We start from the raw sequence: 16491 nt of genomic DNA, 5'->3' as shown, positions 1-16491 counted from the left end.
GGAAACCTGAAAATAGCTGTGCAGCGACTCTCCCCATCCAATCTGACAGAGCTTGAGAGGATCTGCAGAGAAGAATGGGAGAAATTCCCCAAATACAGGTGTGCCAAGCGTTTAGCGTCATACTCAATAAGACTTGAGACTGTAATCGCTGCCTAAGGTGCTTCAACAAAGTACTGAGTAAAGGGTCTGAATACTTATGTAAATGAGAAATTTGCTAACATTTCTAAAAACCAGTTTTTACTTTGTCATTATGGGGTATTGTGTGTAGATTGATGGGGGACAACAACAAAAAACAATTTCATCAATTTTAGAATAAGGCTGTAACGTAACAAAATGTGGAAAAAGTCAAGGTGTCTTAATACTTTCCAAATGCACTGTACATCTCTAACCAAAACAGCAAAAGAGAATTGGATAGTATATAAAAAGCCAAAGCCACTTATTTCCCCATGTCTACAGGTACATTTGGCTTTGAAACCGAACAACCCTGCAGTCACAATGAAGCACATTAACAGGTAGGTGAACAATTGGCAAGCCAGACCCATGCTATATTAAGTGACAGGAAAGGGACAGAAATAAGAGCAACATTAAAATTACTTTTTTGGAAGAAACCAACTGTTGCGTAACATTCAGGAACCTTTTTGAGAGGAACCAGCACCTGCCAAGGGACAACTAAGCTAAGCTGGCTCCCCAGCCATGCAGCCAGCCAGGGGAGAGGTTGTCATGAGCAATGCGGTTTTGGTGACTTGGTGCCAATCCAGTGTATTTCAACATGACATCTGGAACTGGCCCTTCACTGCCTGCAGATCAAAACATGGCAGGCACCATGCTGATCACCTCTTGAATAGAAATCAATAAAACAGAGGGGGATAGTTTTCATTCCCTGACACAAAAACATGCTTGTTATCTCTCTCATTCGCTCCCTTTCTCATTACATGTATACACCCTGCTTAAGATGAACCATAGATCGAGACTTTAATTAATATCTTTAAAGACATGTTCAACTAAATTAAAATTGGGCGGTGAAATGGTGAAAGAAAATGGTTTAGGAATATGTTGTCTTTGTGATTATTGGCCAGGTCAAATGAAGACCTTTCATTGAAACAGAGCACAGGTCTATTCACAGGCTTTTCACACACATGCAGTATGGTGTTAATCGTTTAGGAGCTACTGCGTGATTGGGGCCATAGGAGCCTTGGGCACATTCTATGGTGTTAATGGTCTGTCGTCAATTTTCATTTGGCCCTCTACTTTGGCAAGGCGCTCTACGGATTTATCACACAATAATCTCACGCCATGAACAATACCTCCCACATTCTTGAAATTCAGTCGCCACCTTTTTCCATACAATAAACATTCATACAATTCAATCATGTCAGTCAATTTGACAAGAAAGGTTGACACCACATGAAAGTAAAGGACAGGTGAATGGAATGTAAGTTTCTCTTATCACCAGAGTGCTTTGAAAAGCACTAACTCCCACTCTGCCAATGTTGCTGTCACATACTGGGCTAATAACCCCAGGGGGATGACATCTAATGCTTTAATATTGGTTTGAAAAGGATATACAAACAACTGTACCGTGAGCAGACATCCTACTCAAAACAGTAAAACAGTTAATTCATCAAAAACATGAATGTTCATCATACATTAAATATTTAATAAGCATTGTTTGTGATACGTAAAAGGGAACTGTTTGCACTATCGTGGCATTCCATCAGTATCAAATCAAAAATAAGCTTGATTTATATAGAACATTTCAGACATGAATGCAGTGCAATGCGCTTCACAGGAAAAAACGAGGAAAATAAAAACAGAAATATCAATGGCCTCACATTATATCAATCAAATGTATTTATAAAGCCCTTATTACATCAGCAGATGTCACAAAGTGCTGTACAGAAACCCAGCATAAAACCCCAAATAGCAAGCAATGCCGATGTAGAAGCACGGTGGCTAGGAAAAACTCCCTATAAAGGCCGGAACCTAGGATGAAACCTAGAGAGGAACCAGGCTCTGAGGGTCCTCTTCTGGCTGTGCCGGGTGGGGATGAGCATTTACCAATTAAATAAACCACAACAGTAACCTTCCTTCCCCTCACTGACTACAACTCTGAAGGACACAACCTACAGTCTGGTCCAAAAGATCCAACACCATATTTTACAGTAGGTTTGGGGTTATTTTCTGCTTCTCACATCCTTCTTTCGACGCCAAACCCACCAAATCAAATCAATTTATAAAGCCCTTCTTACATCAGCTGATATCTCAAAGTTATGTACAGAAACCCAGCCTAAAACCCCAAACAGCAAGCAATGCAGGTGTAGAAGCACGGTGGCTAGGAAAAACTCCCTAGAAAGGCCAAAACCTAGGAAGAAACCTAGAGAGGAACCAGGCTATGAGGGGTGGGCCAGTCCTCTTCTGGCTGTGCCAGGTGGAGATTATAACAGAACATGGCCAAAATGTTCAAATGTTCATAGATGACCAGCAGGGTCAAATAATAATAATCACAGTGGTTGTCGAGGGTGCAACAGGTCAGCACCTCAGGAGTAAATGTCAGTTGGCTTTTCATAGCCGATCATTCAGAGTATCTCTACCGCTCCTGCTGTCTCTAGAGAGTTGAAAACAGCAGGTCTGGGACAGGTAGCACGTCCGGTGAACAGGTCAGGGTTCCATGGCCGCAGGCAGAACAGTTATATCTCTCTGGTCACCCCCAAAGCCAATTCCTCCTTTGGCCGTCTCTCCTTCCAGTTCTCTGCTGCCAATGACTGGAACGAACTACAAAAACCTCTGAAACTGGAAACACTTATCTCCCTCACAGATCACTGCACCTGTACATAGCCCATCTATAATTTAGCCCAAACAACTACCTCTTCCCCTACTGTATATATTTATTTTGCTCCTTTGCACCCCATTATTTCTATTTCTACTTTGCACTTTCTTCCACTACAAATCTACCATTCCAGTGTTTTACTTGCTATATTGTATTTACTTTGCCACCATGGCCTTTTTTGCCTTTACCTCCCTTATCTCACCTCATTTGCTCACATTGTATATAGACTTATTTTTCTACTGTATTATTGACTGTATGTTTGTTTTACTCCATGTGTAACTCTGTGTTGTTGTATGTGTCGAACTGCTTTGCTTTATCTTGGCCAGGTTGCAATTGTAAATGAGAACTTGTTCTCAACTTGCCTACCTGGTTAAATAAAGGTGAAATAAAAATAAAAGTTGAAACTGGAGCAGCAGCACGGCCAGGTGGACTGGGGACAGCAAGGAGTCATCAGGCCAGGTAGTCCTGAGGCATGGTCCTAGGGCTCAGGTCCCCCGAGAGAGAGAAAGAATTAGAGAGAGCATACTTAAATTCACACAGGACACCAGATAATAAAGGAGAAATACTCCAGATATAACAGACTGACCCTAGCTCCCCGACACAAACTACTGCAGCATAAATACTGGAGGCTGAGACAGGAGGGGTTGGGAGACACTGTGGCCCCGTCCGACGATACCCCCCGACAGGGCCAAACAGGCAGGATATAACCCCACCCGCTTTGCCAAAGCACAGCCCCCACACCACTAGAGGGATATCTCCAACCACCAACTTACCATCCTGAGACAAGGCCGAGTATAGCCCACAAAGATCTCCGCCACGGCACAACCCAATGGGAGGCGCCAACCCACCACTGGTGTACATGGCTAAAGAGTTTTATTTTCACGTCACCCAACAAATGTAAACGCCTGGAGTTTGCTAACGACATTGGCACTTGGATTGAAACCAGTGGTATGGTCTGATGACATGAAAATGGAGCTCTTTGGCCACGCACACCAGTAGTGGGTTTGGCGACGAAAGGATTTGATAGGCAGAAAATAACTCCATACTTACTGTAAAATATGGTGGTGGATCCTGGGGCCCTAGTTAAAGTTAACAGCATCATGATCTTTACCCAGTACCAGGACATTTTAGCCAAAAACCTGGTTGTCTCTGCCGGGAGGCTAAATCTTGGCCACAAGTGGATATTCAAGCAAGACAATAACCCCAAGCACAAAGTGTTCTCCATGTATATTGAAAAAGGCTCAGTGCCGTTAGCTCGCAAGGTGAGGTATATTGAAAGATATTGAAAACGGGTGCAAATAATTTTGACCCCTATCTTTTTTAGAAGAAAAAAAGATTACTTTTTAAACAAAACCTCTTTCTCTGCGCAATTGTATTATTATAAAATAATACAATTTCCCAATTTTTTGGAGCATACAGTATAGCTCAGTATTTTTATTATTTATTTTATACAGTATTTTTTACTAATCTTTATCAAGGGTGTAAATCATTTTGGACTTGACAGTAGGTTGTTCCTTGCTTCTTCTTCTAGTGTGGCAGCATTCCAAATCAGATTTTTCAAACACACACACACATGTTTGATTTACTATTCTTGTGGGGACCAAAGAATTGATTCCCATTCAAAATACTATTTTCCATAACCTCTAACCCCAAGTGGCTCCCCAAGTGGCGCAGCAGTCTAAGGCAATGCATCTCAGTGCAAGAGGTGTCATTACAGTCCCTGATTTGAATCCAGGCTGTATCACATCCGGCCGTTGCGCACAATTGGCCCAGCGTCGTCTGGGTTTGGCCCCCGGCCTATGCCGTCATTGTAAATAAGAATTTGTTTTTAACTGACTTACTTAGTTAAATAAAAACATGTAAATTAAAATCCTAACTCTAACTATAGCTAAATAGCCTTTTTCCTTGTGTGGACCAGCTCATATTGTTTTGTTTTACTATACTTGTGAGGACTTCTGGTCCCCACAAGGAAGGTAAAACCAAACACACAGTTAGCAAAAGGTGAAAATATGGCTAGGTTTCCATCCAAATTATAGCTAGGTTTCCATCTAAATTGCAACAGATTTTCATGCGAATATTCTCATCTACCTAAAACAATATGAGCATTTTCCCACCATGTGTTTACATTAAATTACTGTTTGCGGATAAAAGCATGTGCTTGATGACGTAGTGCACATAAAAATAACTTTGACAGTTAAATTCCCATATATAGAATGAAAAATAGAAATTAAATGGGTTTCCATCACATTTTTAACTCTCCTGATGGTTTTGCCACAAAAACTGTTGGTATATTGCAAATGTCCTCACTCTGGTCTTGGCACATGCATTCTAGCCAACAGCTCGTAGATAAATTGCGGGAAGGCTACCTACATTATGAGATTATTATGGATAAGAGAGATATTATTTGTATTTGTCAAACGGCAGCCAAGCATCGATCATGTCACCAGAATAACTGTAACGGTCGTCATACGTAGTGGACCAAGGCGCAGCAAGTTGAGTGCTCATAATGACTTTTATTGAACACAAACAAAACGATCGCACGAACAGGATTGCAGGCTAAAACACACAGCTATGCAACCACAACTTCCCACAAAGGGACAGGTGAAAACAGGCTACCTAAGTATGACTCTCAATCAGCAACAACGATGTACAGCTGTTCCTGATTGAGAGCCATACCAGGCCAACAAAGAAATACACAACATAGACACAACATAGAAATACGAAATAAAGAACATAACCCAACCCCGGAATACTCTAACCAAACACCCCTCTACATAAACACATATACTAACAAACCCCGAACCACATAAAACAAATACCCCCCTGCCACGTCCTGACCAAACTACAATAACAAATAACCCCTTTACTGGTCAGAACGTGACAATAATACCCTCGATATTTATTCCAAGCTCATTACCTTGCACATTCACCACCCTGTGAAGTTCATCATCATTTATTTCATCTGTAGCCTAATAAACTGCATGTTTTCCCAAGTCGTAGTGGTAGGACCACACAACATAACATCGCGTGACTCCAAGTTTGCTTCGATATGATGGTTATTAATGTGTTTATCAATATTTGCGCATAAAGGCGTTTCCACCGCCATTACTCGCATAATTAATTTTACCGACACATAAAGATCCTACCATGTCGAACGACCAAATTATCCTACGGCATTTATAAATTGTACCGGCATTTCATGTTTCCATCAGCCCGGTCGTGACTTTTTTCGTGGACAGATAATTCATCTGGATAAAATGGTTGGATGGAAACGTGTTTAGTGAGCTTCAACCGAAAACTCATCAGTTGTGAGAATATCACCAGTACTAATGTCCTTTCTGAAAGTTGAATCCGTAGTGCTACAAAACAGAACAGCAATTCAGGTTCCAGATGATCGGGGTACTTGTCTGTTAATAGAGACACAAGCAAGCAGGCAGGCAGAGGGATACCAACATGACTATATACTCTGCCGCCTATTGTCTAACGCAGCTGCCACTGGGACGACTGCGGTCGCAGATGCAAGTGCAAATTCCTCTAATCCAGGCAATATGGCACCCTACAACTGTAACACGGTGTTAATATATCTAATCTAAAAATAAACTAATTTACGAAAGCACTCCTGAAAGAAAACGAAACCTTCTAAACTAAACCTCCAAAGACCAAACATCACTACTAAATTAAGTGATGATGAGTCTATTTTCCTCAAGCGGGTAGAGATTTGTTGAACTATTGTCAGGTGATCAATTTGAAAGATCTTCCATTTTCATTATTGGAACCATGTTACAAAAAAATACTGATCGTTTTTTCGAGAGTACATTTTTGTCCATGATTTATGCCGCGTTCAAGTGCTAGTCGGAACTAGGAAACTCGGAAATGTCCGACTTGCTAAATGGTTGATCGCCTCTAACCATACTTTTTCAATAAACGTTATTCAAATCCAACCACCGACTGTTTGCTGATTGTTGTTGCTCTAAGACAGAGAAGGGGCGAAGCGAGAGGTTTCACTTTAGCCTAAATCTGTACTAAATAAGCCCAATGCGTTTCTATGGACCTTATTTTGGACCGAAGCTTGTGGACCTTTGGCAAATCGTTGTAGGCCACTTGACTATCACTATCATCATCATCATCATCATCATCATCTCTCCCATTGTATCGTAGGCATTAAAAATAGTCTCATGCACTCATTGACAGAATGCAAGCGGTCCAGACGGACAGTAATTCTGGTCATTCAGAGGTGAGAATTAGGTGTGACCTAATTTCCTGTTTATGTGCCTGTAGCTTCATGCTAATAAGGGTATTTTTTGCTACCTCCACCCAGAAACGATGAAGACAAAAAATGTCTACCAAGACATTAATATGAATAGCAAAAGGATATAGCGCTTAAACTGCTTATTTAACGCGTTCTTTATTCAATGAGAACGTATTTTGACAACGGATTCCTAGTACGGAAATCCAAATGCCTTGCAAAATCAGCAGCTGAACAACAATGACAGTCAATAGCACGCGGCAATGAGCAGCACCAAGCAAGTTCGGTTTAATATCTGCGGCATCAGCGTCCTGCCAGTATCGCATAGAGATGCAGAGGTCTCTGAAATTTGAGATCATGTGTTCAACAATGAACTACCGAGGAAGATTGGACCGAATGACCAAATACGAGAATTACAGACCATCATTAGAGACAAGTGAGCAATCTTTTGTCAGTACATAATAATACCGCAGAGTGCGTGTCTGGCACTGGGTATTGATCTGTATTATCATGCACCATGACTGTTTAATAATGTGGAAATTACACATTGTATACCAAGTGAATGGCCAATCGACACCATGTTATTATTTATAACTGTCATATTACACTGGACTTATAGTACCAGTCAAAAGTTTGGACACACCTACTCATTCAAGGGTTTTCCTTAATTTTTTACTATTTTCTACATTGTAGAATAATAGTGAAGACATCAAAACTATGAAATAACACATATGGAATCATGTAGTCACCACAAAAGTGTTAAACAAATCAAAATATATTTGATATTTGAGATTCTTCAATGTAGCCACACTTTGCCTTAATGACAGCTTTGCACACTCTTGACATTCTCTCAACCACCTTCATGAGGAATGGTTTTCCAGCAGTCTTGAAGGAGTTCCCATATATTCTGAGCACTTGTTGGCTGCTTTTCCTTCACTCTGCGGTCCAACTGATCCCAAACCATCTCATTTGGGTTGAGGTTGGGTGATTGTGGAGGCCAGGTCATGATGCAGCATTCCATCACTCTCCTTCTTGGTCAAATAGCCCTTAACTTCTCAGGGCTGTGTGGGACGCTACCGTCCCACCCACGGTTCACACTATTCGACAGCCAGTGAAAAATCAGAGCGCCAAATTCAAAACAACAAAATGTCATAATTCAAAGTTCTCAAACATACAACTATTTTACACCATTTTAAAGATAAATCTCTCCTTAATCCAACCACATTGTCCAATTTCAAAAAGGCTTTACGGAGAAAGCATAAAGTTAGATTATGTTAGGACAGTGCCAACACAAGAAAAACCACACAGCCATTTTCCAAGCAGGAGAGGGATCACAAAAACCAGAAATACAGCTAAAATTAAGCACTAACCTTTGACGATCTTCATCAGATGACACTCCTAGGACTCAATGTTACACAATACATGTATGTTTTGTTCGATAAAGTTCATATTTATATCCAAAAAACCCATTTTACATTGGCGCGTGATGTTCAGAAAATATTTTTCCTCCAAAACTAGCGGTGAATCAGCACAAAAATGTACAAAAATACTCATCATAAATGTTGATAAAATATTAAACTGTTATTCAAAGAATTATAGATAAACATCTCCTGAATGCAACCGCTGTGACAGATTTCAAAAAAGCTTCACGGGGAAAGCACACTTTGCAATAATCTGAGTACGGCGCTCAGAAAAATACAACAGGCAATACAGATACCCGCCATTTTGGAGTCATCTAAAATTATAAATATTCACTTACCTTTGATGATCTTCATCAGAAGGCACTTCCAAGGATCCCAGGTCCACAATAAATGTTGTTTTGTTCGATAAAGTCCATAATTTATGTCCAAATACCTCCTTGTTGTTAGCGCGTTCAGTAAGCTACTCCAAATGTAGGAAGCGCGCCAATAATTTCACGACGAAAAGTCAAAAAAAGTTATATTTACGTTTGTTGAAACATGTCAAACGTTCTATAGCATCAATCTTTAGGGCCTTTTTAACATAAAACTTCAATTATATTCCAACCGGACGATTCCAATGTCTTTAAAAACGTTATGGAACACAGCTACCTCATCACGTGAATGCGTGCCACAAAACTCATGTCATTTTCTGAGTCACCAACTTCCCGGGCCTTCTTATTCGCTCTGTGTTCACCGCAAAAGCCTGAAACTAGGTTCTAAAGACTGTTGACATCTAGTGGAAGCCTTAGGAAGTGTAAAATGAACCCTAAGTCACTGTGTGTTAGATAGGCAATGACTTGAAAAGACTACAAACATCAGATTTTCCACCTCCTGGTTGGATTCTTCTCAGGTTTTTACCTGCCATATGAGTTCTGTTATACTCACAGACATCATTCAAACAGTTTTAGAAATGTCAGAGTGTTTTCTATCCAAATCTACTAATAATATGCAAATATTTGACTCTGGGCCCGAGTATTAGGCAGTTTACTCTGGGCACGCTTTTCATCCGAAATCAAAAATACTGCCCCCTATACCTTAAAAAATTTTAAGGCTTGCCATAACAAAGGGGTTGAATACTTATTGACTGAAGACATTTCAGTTTTTTGTTTTTAATTAATTTGTAAAAAATTCGATAAACAATTCCACTGACATTATGGGGTATTGTGTGTAGGCCAGTGACAGAAAATCTAAATTGAATCCATTTTAAATCCAGGCTGTATGGCAACAAAATGTGGAAAAAGTCAAGGGGTGTGAATACTTTCTGAAGGCACTGTATGAATGAATGACATTTTATTTTTTGTCAAATCGCCAGTTGGCAACCCATCCCTTATGTGATTGATTGACAAACAAACTTCACAATAATTCACTATGATAATTCAGTGATAATTCGTCTTCCAGTGTTCTCTGCCGTGTGCATCGCATAAAGAGTGATGTGCACCACGTCATTGCTCACTCTCTTGCTCTGCTTTGTGTGTATTTTTCTAGCTGTCACTCAAAATGGTGAGGAGCTGAAGCTCATTGGCTAGAACCGTAATGCTAAGGGGCTGGCCCACATTGGGGAAAATGGTGTAGCACAGCTTCCAGAAAAACAGTCGCTTTCAAACTAGAGATTTTGTGAATGACTCATTTGTATAATTGTTTTGACCCACTCTGTTTTTTCACAGATCAGAGTAGTGGTTGAAGAGGGACTCAATCAGCTGCCATACAGCGAGTGTACAGTGACCACTCCCACAGGTTAGACATATTGAGTGAAATTCGTTTGAAATTATAGAAATTGGGCAAATATTATGCATTACTGTAAAATGTCTCACCAAGACCAGAACTGACTATTTTAATCTCTCTCTCTCTCCCAACTCTTCCTTCAGGGCATAAGTATGATGGCGTGAAGTTTGAGAAAGGCAACTGCGGTGTCAGCATTATGAGAAGCGGTAAGACACTGATTATATAGGAGATTAAAGGAAAATTACATCTGAATTGGTCTCTGACTAGAATCGCTGACTGGTAGATTTGCCTATAAGCACCTGACATACATAGTACTATCAGTCACTGTTTGAATTATCAGTTGCTCATCATTACTACGTCTTGTATGAGGTTTCATTTGAAGGAACTGAGTGGAATTCAACGTCTATCCATTTGTGTGTGTTTGTGGGTGTGTAGGCGAGGCCATGGAGCAGGGACTCGGTGACTGCTTCCGGTCCATCCGTATCGGTAAGATCCTCATCCAGAGTGACGAGGACACCCAGAAGACCAGTTTACAACGCCAAGTTCCCCCTAGATATCAACATGAGGAAAGTCCTCCTAATGTATCCCATTCTCACTAAGTATGGATCATCATGTCAAGTATGGATCACCAACAGACTCAATACAGTACTAACTCCTCCTCAGGACAAAGAGTTCAGGTGAAGTGTCGCTCTGCCCTGGGCCCAAGGAACTGTGCTGTTGGAGTCATTTTTTGAATGAACCAGAAATTAGGACTAAATTGCTCCCATTAGCAAGGCAATAGTGTAGTAGTCATGGGCATCCCCTGTTTTTATGAAGAACACTTGACAGTGAGACTTTTCCACATGATTTGCTCTTTGCAACACGATTTCTGTTAAATTACACCTTCCAGCTAAGATAATTGTGGGAAGGTGTCTTTTATTCAGCTCTGAAAATGACCTTGGTAGGTAGCGTGCTTCATATTTTTCAGCATCATTTACCCCAGGCAGATAATTACACGTTTCTGAGGGAAACCATAAAGAGCTCACTGGACGGCAATGAAAATTATGAATAGGCCAAATGGAGCCACTGAGAGTGAAGTAATGGTCATCTTTTTGTCCACTAACTAGCATCCCTCTCTGGGAGGATGAAAACCTGCCTTGAGACAGATCAAAATGACATTTTGTTCTTTTATAGAAAGTATCAGCAGATGAGTCGTAGTAATGATCACTCAAGGCTAATACTAAGCACAGACTTTTCTTCAAAACTTCATTAATGTTGCCTGTTCCTCAGTCAAGTCACTGTGATGTCTGTCCTGTTTTTATGCTATCTAATATACATAATGTTCTGCCTTCAGGTACAGGTAACACAGTGATTGAGGCTGTGAAAGTTTTGACTGAACATGGTCTCCGGGCCAAACATATCCTCCTGAGCCACTTCTCCACCCCTCACGGTGCTCCTCACCTATGTAACACTGCCTCACCTATAGTCCCTAGCTTAATATGGAAGTAGACTCCATAAGGCTCAACATTCTAGGGTTTCATTCTACACCCTGTTTTCCATTCATTCAGGGCTCTATTTGTAACTGCGCAAGTGTGAAGCGCGTGTTATTTCGCAATTTCATCATGCAAAACTGACACAGTGGCATTTTCCAGCCTTAACGCCAGGTTCGGCAATTTACCCTTTTAACATCAGCTTGCTTGCGCTAAGGTGGGAGGGGTGGCCATATTTGAGGCTTGTTTTTAAGGACACACCTCAAATATGGCCATCGGGCGAGGGGCACTCTATGAAAATAGGGATGGATAGCCTACTTGAAAAAGCCAAATGCAGGCATGTGAATTGTGAATAATTAAAAAGCATTAGAGCAAAAACCCTCCAAAATATTTCAAAGCACTCGCAGTAGACCATTTGAACCCCCTTTTATTTATAGGCTACTTTTGGCTAATGGCCAGGACAAAAAGACACACCTATGCGTTGCTGCTAAACCAGCCTTAATTAAGGGGGAGGGCAGGCTATGCTTGGCTTTTAATCAAATTAAGCGAAATTGGGGGAAACCAATAGTATTTTTATGTTTCTAATTACGAGATTCACCAGCAAAAAAGGCACACCTCTCCTTCCATGGGCACCGTGCTTTTAAAACTTCCCATTAACGCTGCTTGAAATTGTAACTTTTGTGGTTGTTTTTAAGGACATACCTGTTCAAGTGCAATGCTTTTATCATGTTGCCCCCGCTGCCGGTTGTCATGCACACCTGTCTGTCTTCGTGCGTCTTTGAGACCCTGGGCTATTGTTTCACTGGTATGGTCATCGGGGAAGTATGACGTCTTGAGGCATACATTAAGCAATGTCCATTTTTCATCTATATAGTGGACTGTCAAGCTTAGGTATGGCTCCGACATTCTGCTCGACCATAGATCGGTTGTGGTAGAAAAGTAAGACACATTAGCCAGCTTCTCAGTGACTCTTTGGCGGGTAGCTATGTATAACCGCGGCAATGCTTCTTCCGCAAAATACTTGCGGCTTGGTAGCTGATATTTGGGGTCAATTGTGTTTATCAGCTTTTTGAAGCCAGGCTTCTCCACTGTATAGATGGGGACCATATCTTTTGCTATGTGATAGGTCACCGCATCTGTTATCTCCTTCCACCTCAAACTTTTCTTGTCATATGGGATGATGTTTGAAAATTATGCGGCTATGGTATATTTAAGCAGTAAGGCCCGAGGCTAAAGGCTGTTCTTATGAACGACACAAAATAAATGTACATGTTATTCAATAATTTCATTCAAACTGCTTGCGAGCGTCTGTGTAGCCAGGCACTAAAATACAACTTGGTTCTATTTTTTATGCTTGATGCGCCGCAAGTCCCGCCTCTCCCATATCCTCATTAGTTTTTAGGAGCATATACCCACATGGGTGATTTTAAATCTGAACTGAGGTCCACACTCCAGCCCAGTTGGTGGTGGTAATGCACCTTAAAGTTGGTTGCCAACTGCCATATAAAGTCAGAAAAAGAAGAGAATGAAGGAGGAGAGATGACTAAAAACGAACTAAGTATCTGTGGATTAATTGTCGGAGTAGAGGACCTTGTGCATTTCAGGTAAAATAACAGCCCAACGTTTATATCCCAGGACAAATTAGCTAGCAAAAGCAAGCTTGCTAAATGGCCATGAATGTTTAATGCGTTTCGACCTATCCCAAAATAAATATAGGTGTTTCAGACTTCGTTTGATATTTCAACCTGCACGTCCTGATCACATCTGGTGTGGATGGACAAAATCAACATGCGCGCGATGGCATGCGTGCTCGGTTTAGTCAGCATGTTAGCTGTGCTGCCATATTTCGTAGCAATTGTCTTTCGACACACTTTGCACAGGACATTGGTTTGCTGAACATGTAACTTCTCAAACCCGAACCACTTCCTTATTAAAGAACAAACATTGCTACCCTTTTTGGGAATGATTTCATTCTCACGAGAGGCTGAGCTGGCTTCCTCATTGTAGAATGCCTGCCGCTACACTTCATGTGCATGGTTACAACTTGGGGAAAGGCTGTTCAGGATTGTGATTTGTGGACAACTTTTGTGCATGTGTTGTGACACCGTTGGGGCATGGTTCGGTTCACTATGGGTTGACAGAGCAAGATATCGCATTTGCCAACGTTATAACTCAAACCCTCGTAAAAACAACAAAACCTTGATTCTTGCCATACAGCCATTTGGTATATCGCACAAAAACATACAGTACTAGTCAAATATATTGATTTAATTTGAATGTACAGTACCAGTCAAAAGTTTGGACACCTACTTATTGAAGGGTTTTTCTTTCTTTTTACTATTTTCTACATTGTAGAATAATAGTGAAGACATCAAAACTATAAAATAACACATATGGAATCATGTAGTAACCAAAAAAGTGTTAAACAAATCAAAATATATTTTATATTTGAGATCCCTCAAAGTATCCACCCTTTGCCTTGATGGCAGCGTTTCACACTCTTGGCATTTCAATTAACATGTGTGCCTTGTTAAAAGTTAATTTGTGGAATTTCTTTCCTTCTTAATGCGTTTGAGACAGTCAGTTATGTTGTGACAATGTAGGGGTGGTATACAGAAGAGTACCCAATTTGGTAAAAGACCAAGTCCATATTATGGCAAGAACAGCTCAAATAAGCAAAGAGAAAACGAGAGTCCACCATTACTTTAAGACATGAAGGTCAGTCAATACGGAACATTTCAAGAACTTTGAAAGTTTCTTCAAGTGCAGTCGCAAAAACCATCGAGCGCTATGATGAAACTGGCTCTCAAGAAAGGAAGATCCAGAGTTATCTCTGCTGCAGAGGATAAGTTCATTAGATTTACCAGCCTCAGAAATTGCAAATAAATAAATAAATGCTTCACAGAGTTCAAGTAACAGACACATCTCAACATCAACTGTTCAGAGGAGACTTCGTGAATCAGGCCTTCATGGTCGAATTGCTGCAAAGAAACCACTACTAAAGGACACTAATAAGAAGAAGAGACTTTCTTGGGCCAAGAAACACGAGCAATGGACATTAGACCGGTGGAAATCTGTCCTTTGGTCTGCTGGTTCCAACCGCCGTGTCTTTGTGAGACGCAGAGTAGGTGACCGGATGATGTCCACATGTGTGGTTCCCACCGTAAAGCATGGAGGAGGTGGTGTTATGGTGTGGGGGTGCTTTACTGGTGACACTGTCTGTGATTTGTTTAGAATTCAAGGCACACTTAACCAGCATGGCTACCACAGCGATACGCCATCCCATCTGGTTTGGGCTTAGTGGGACTATCATTTGATTTTCAACAGGACAATGACCCAACACACCTCCGCTGTGTAAGGGCTATTTTACCAAGAAGGAGAGTGATGGAGTGCTGCATCAGATGACCTGGCCTCCACAATCTCCCGACCTCAACCAAATTGAGATGGTTTGAGATGAGTGCTCAGCATATGTGGGAACTCCTTCAAGACTGTTGGAAAAGCATTCCAGGTGAAGCTGGTTGAGATAATGCCAAGAGTGTGCAAAGCTGTCATCAAGGAAAAGGTTGGCTATTTGAAGAACCACAAATATAAAATAGATTTTGATTTGTTTAACACTTTTTTGGTTACTACATGATTCCATATATGTTATTTCATAGTTTTGATGTCTTCACTATTATTCTAAAATGTAGAAAATAGTAAAAATAAAGAAAAACACTTGATTGAGTAGATGTTCTAAAACATTTGACCGGTAGTGTATTTAGCCATGGAGCCTGTTCTGATTGGCCAGTGAGGGGCCAAGCATTGACACAAGCCTTGACACACCCACAACTTGTTTATCAAAACCCAGCCCTTTCGCGCCATCACCAGCTACTGCACCCTTAATTCCGGTTGGGAAAATAGCAATTATTACTGACACACTCCCAAACCTATAACCTATACCACCAGCGCTAAGATTTACCATGGCATTAGGTTTGTTAAAATAGAGCCCTCAGTCTTATTGAAAGCACTGCAAGTCTAATGGTTGTGTCCATCATTCAAGAGTTCCCAGAGATCACCATACTGACCACCGAGGTGTACCCTGTGGCTCCCACACACTTTGGCAAGAGGTACTTTGGGAAAGACTAGTCAGCCCTCCAGGGCCATTCATTGGGATACCATACTATGAGAACCAACCATTTAATGGTCCCTCTCTCTGTCTGATGTCAATTTGTCCACTTATTTCAAAAGGACTTGTTACCCTGCTGAAGAATGCTGCTTTGCTGTGTACGCCGCCTTAACCTGTGCTCCTCAGTCTGACACAAACAATGCAAAGATTTTCCTGGAAACAAGAAAAGTACATTCCATGCAGGACTTTTAGGAACTAGTCTAGCGAGCTTGCATGTACTGCTGCCATTTTATTTATTCAGTTATGGTAGTTAATTCTAGGTTGTTTTCCCTCAACAGAAAGCCTAAAAAAGTAAAATAATTTAAATATTTTTTCCCCAATGTATTCCATTGTCGTCATTATTATTGCCACAAACTGTTTTAATGTATCATAAAACTCAGAAGAAACAAACCACTCGAGAAACGCTGACCAGATCTAAAGTGGAATTTGATGGTATGCACAATTTGGACATTTCAGAGTGGAAAAGTCGAGAAAAAGAAGCTCAGACATACATTTCCCTTTTGACAAGGAATACACAGATAAAACCCATAGAAATACAACAGTGAATGATTAACTACATTCTGACAAAATTCTTCAGTCTATTGGATGTATTGACAAAGCAT

General features: G+C 40.8%; 1 pseudogene across 1 annotated transcript in view; it reads left to right on the top strand.

Moving 5' to 3' along the window:
• Positions 1-16300, top strand: part of LOC106567861 (uracil phosphoribosyltransferase homolog) — a 103327-nt pseudogene extending 87027 nt beyond the window's left edge. Inside the window, exons 2-7 of the transcript XR_014379948.1 lie at positions 10019-10033; positions 10198-10267; positions 10399-10461; positions 10691-10868; positions 11589-11691; positions 15750-16300. The product of XR_014379948.1 is annotated as a uracil phosphoribosyltransferase homolog (transcript). The remainder of the gene's footprint in view (positions 1-10018; positions 10034-10197; positions 10268-10398; positions 10462-10690; positions 10869-11588; positions 11692-15749) is intronic.
• The last annotated feature ends 191 nt before the right edge of the window (positions 16301-16491 follow it).

This window comes from Salmo salar, chromosome 13 (genome assembly GCF_965601325.2).
Source record: "Salmo salar chromosome 13, fSalSal1, whole genome shotgun sequence".
NCBI classification, from domain to species: Eukaryota; Metazoa; Chordata; class Actinopteri; order Salmoniformes; family Salmonidae; genus Salmo; species Salmo salar.
This window is presented reverse-complemented; position numbering and strand designations above follow the sequence as displayed.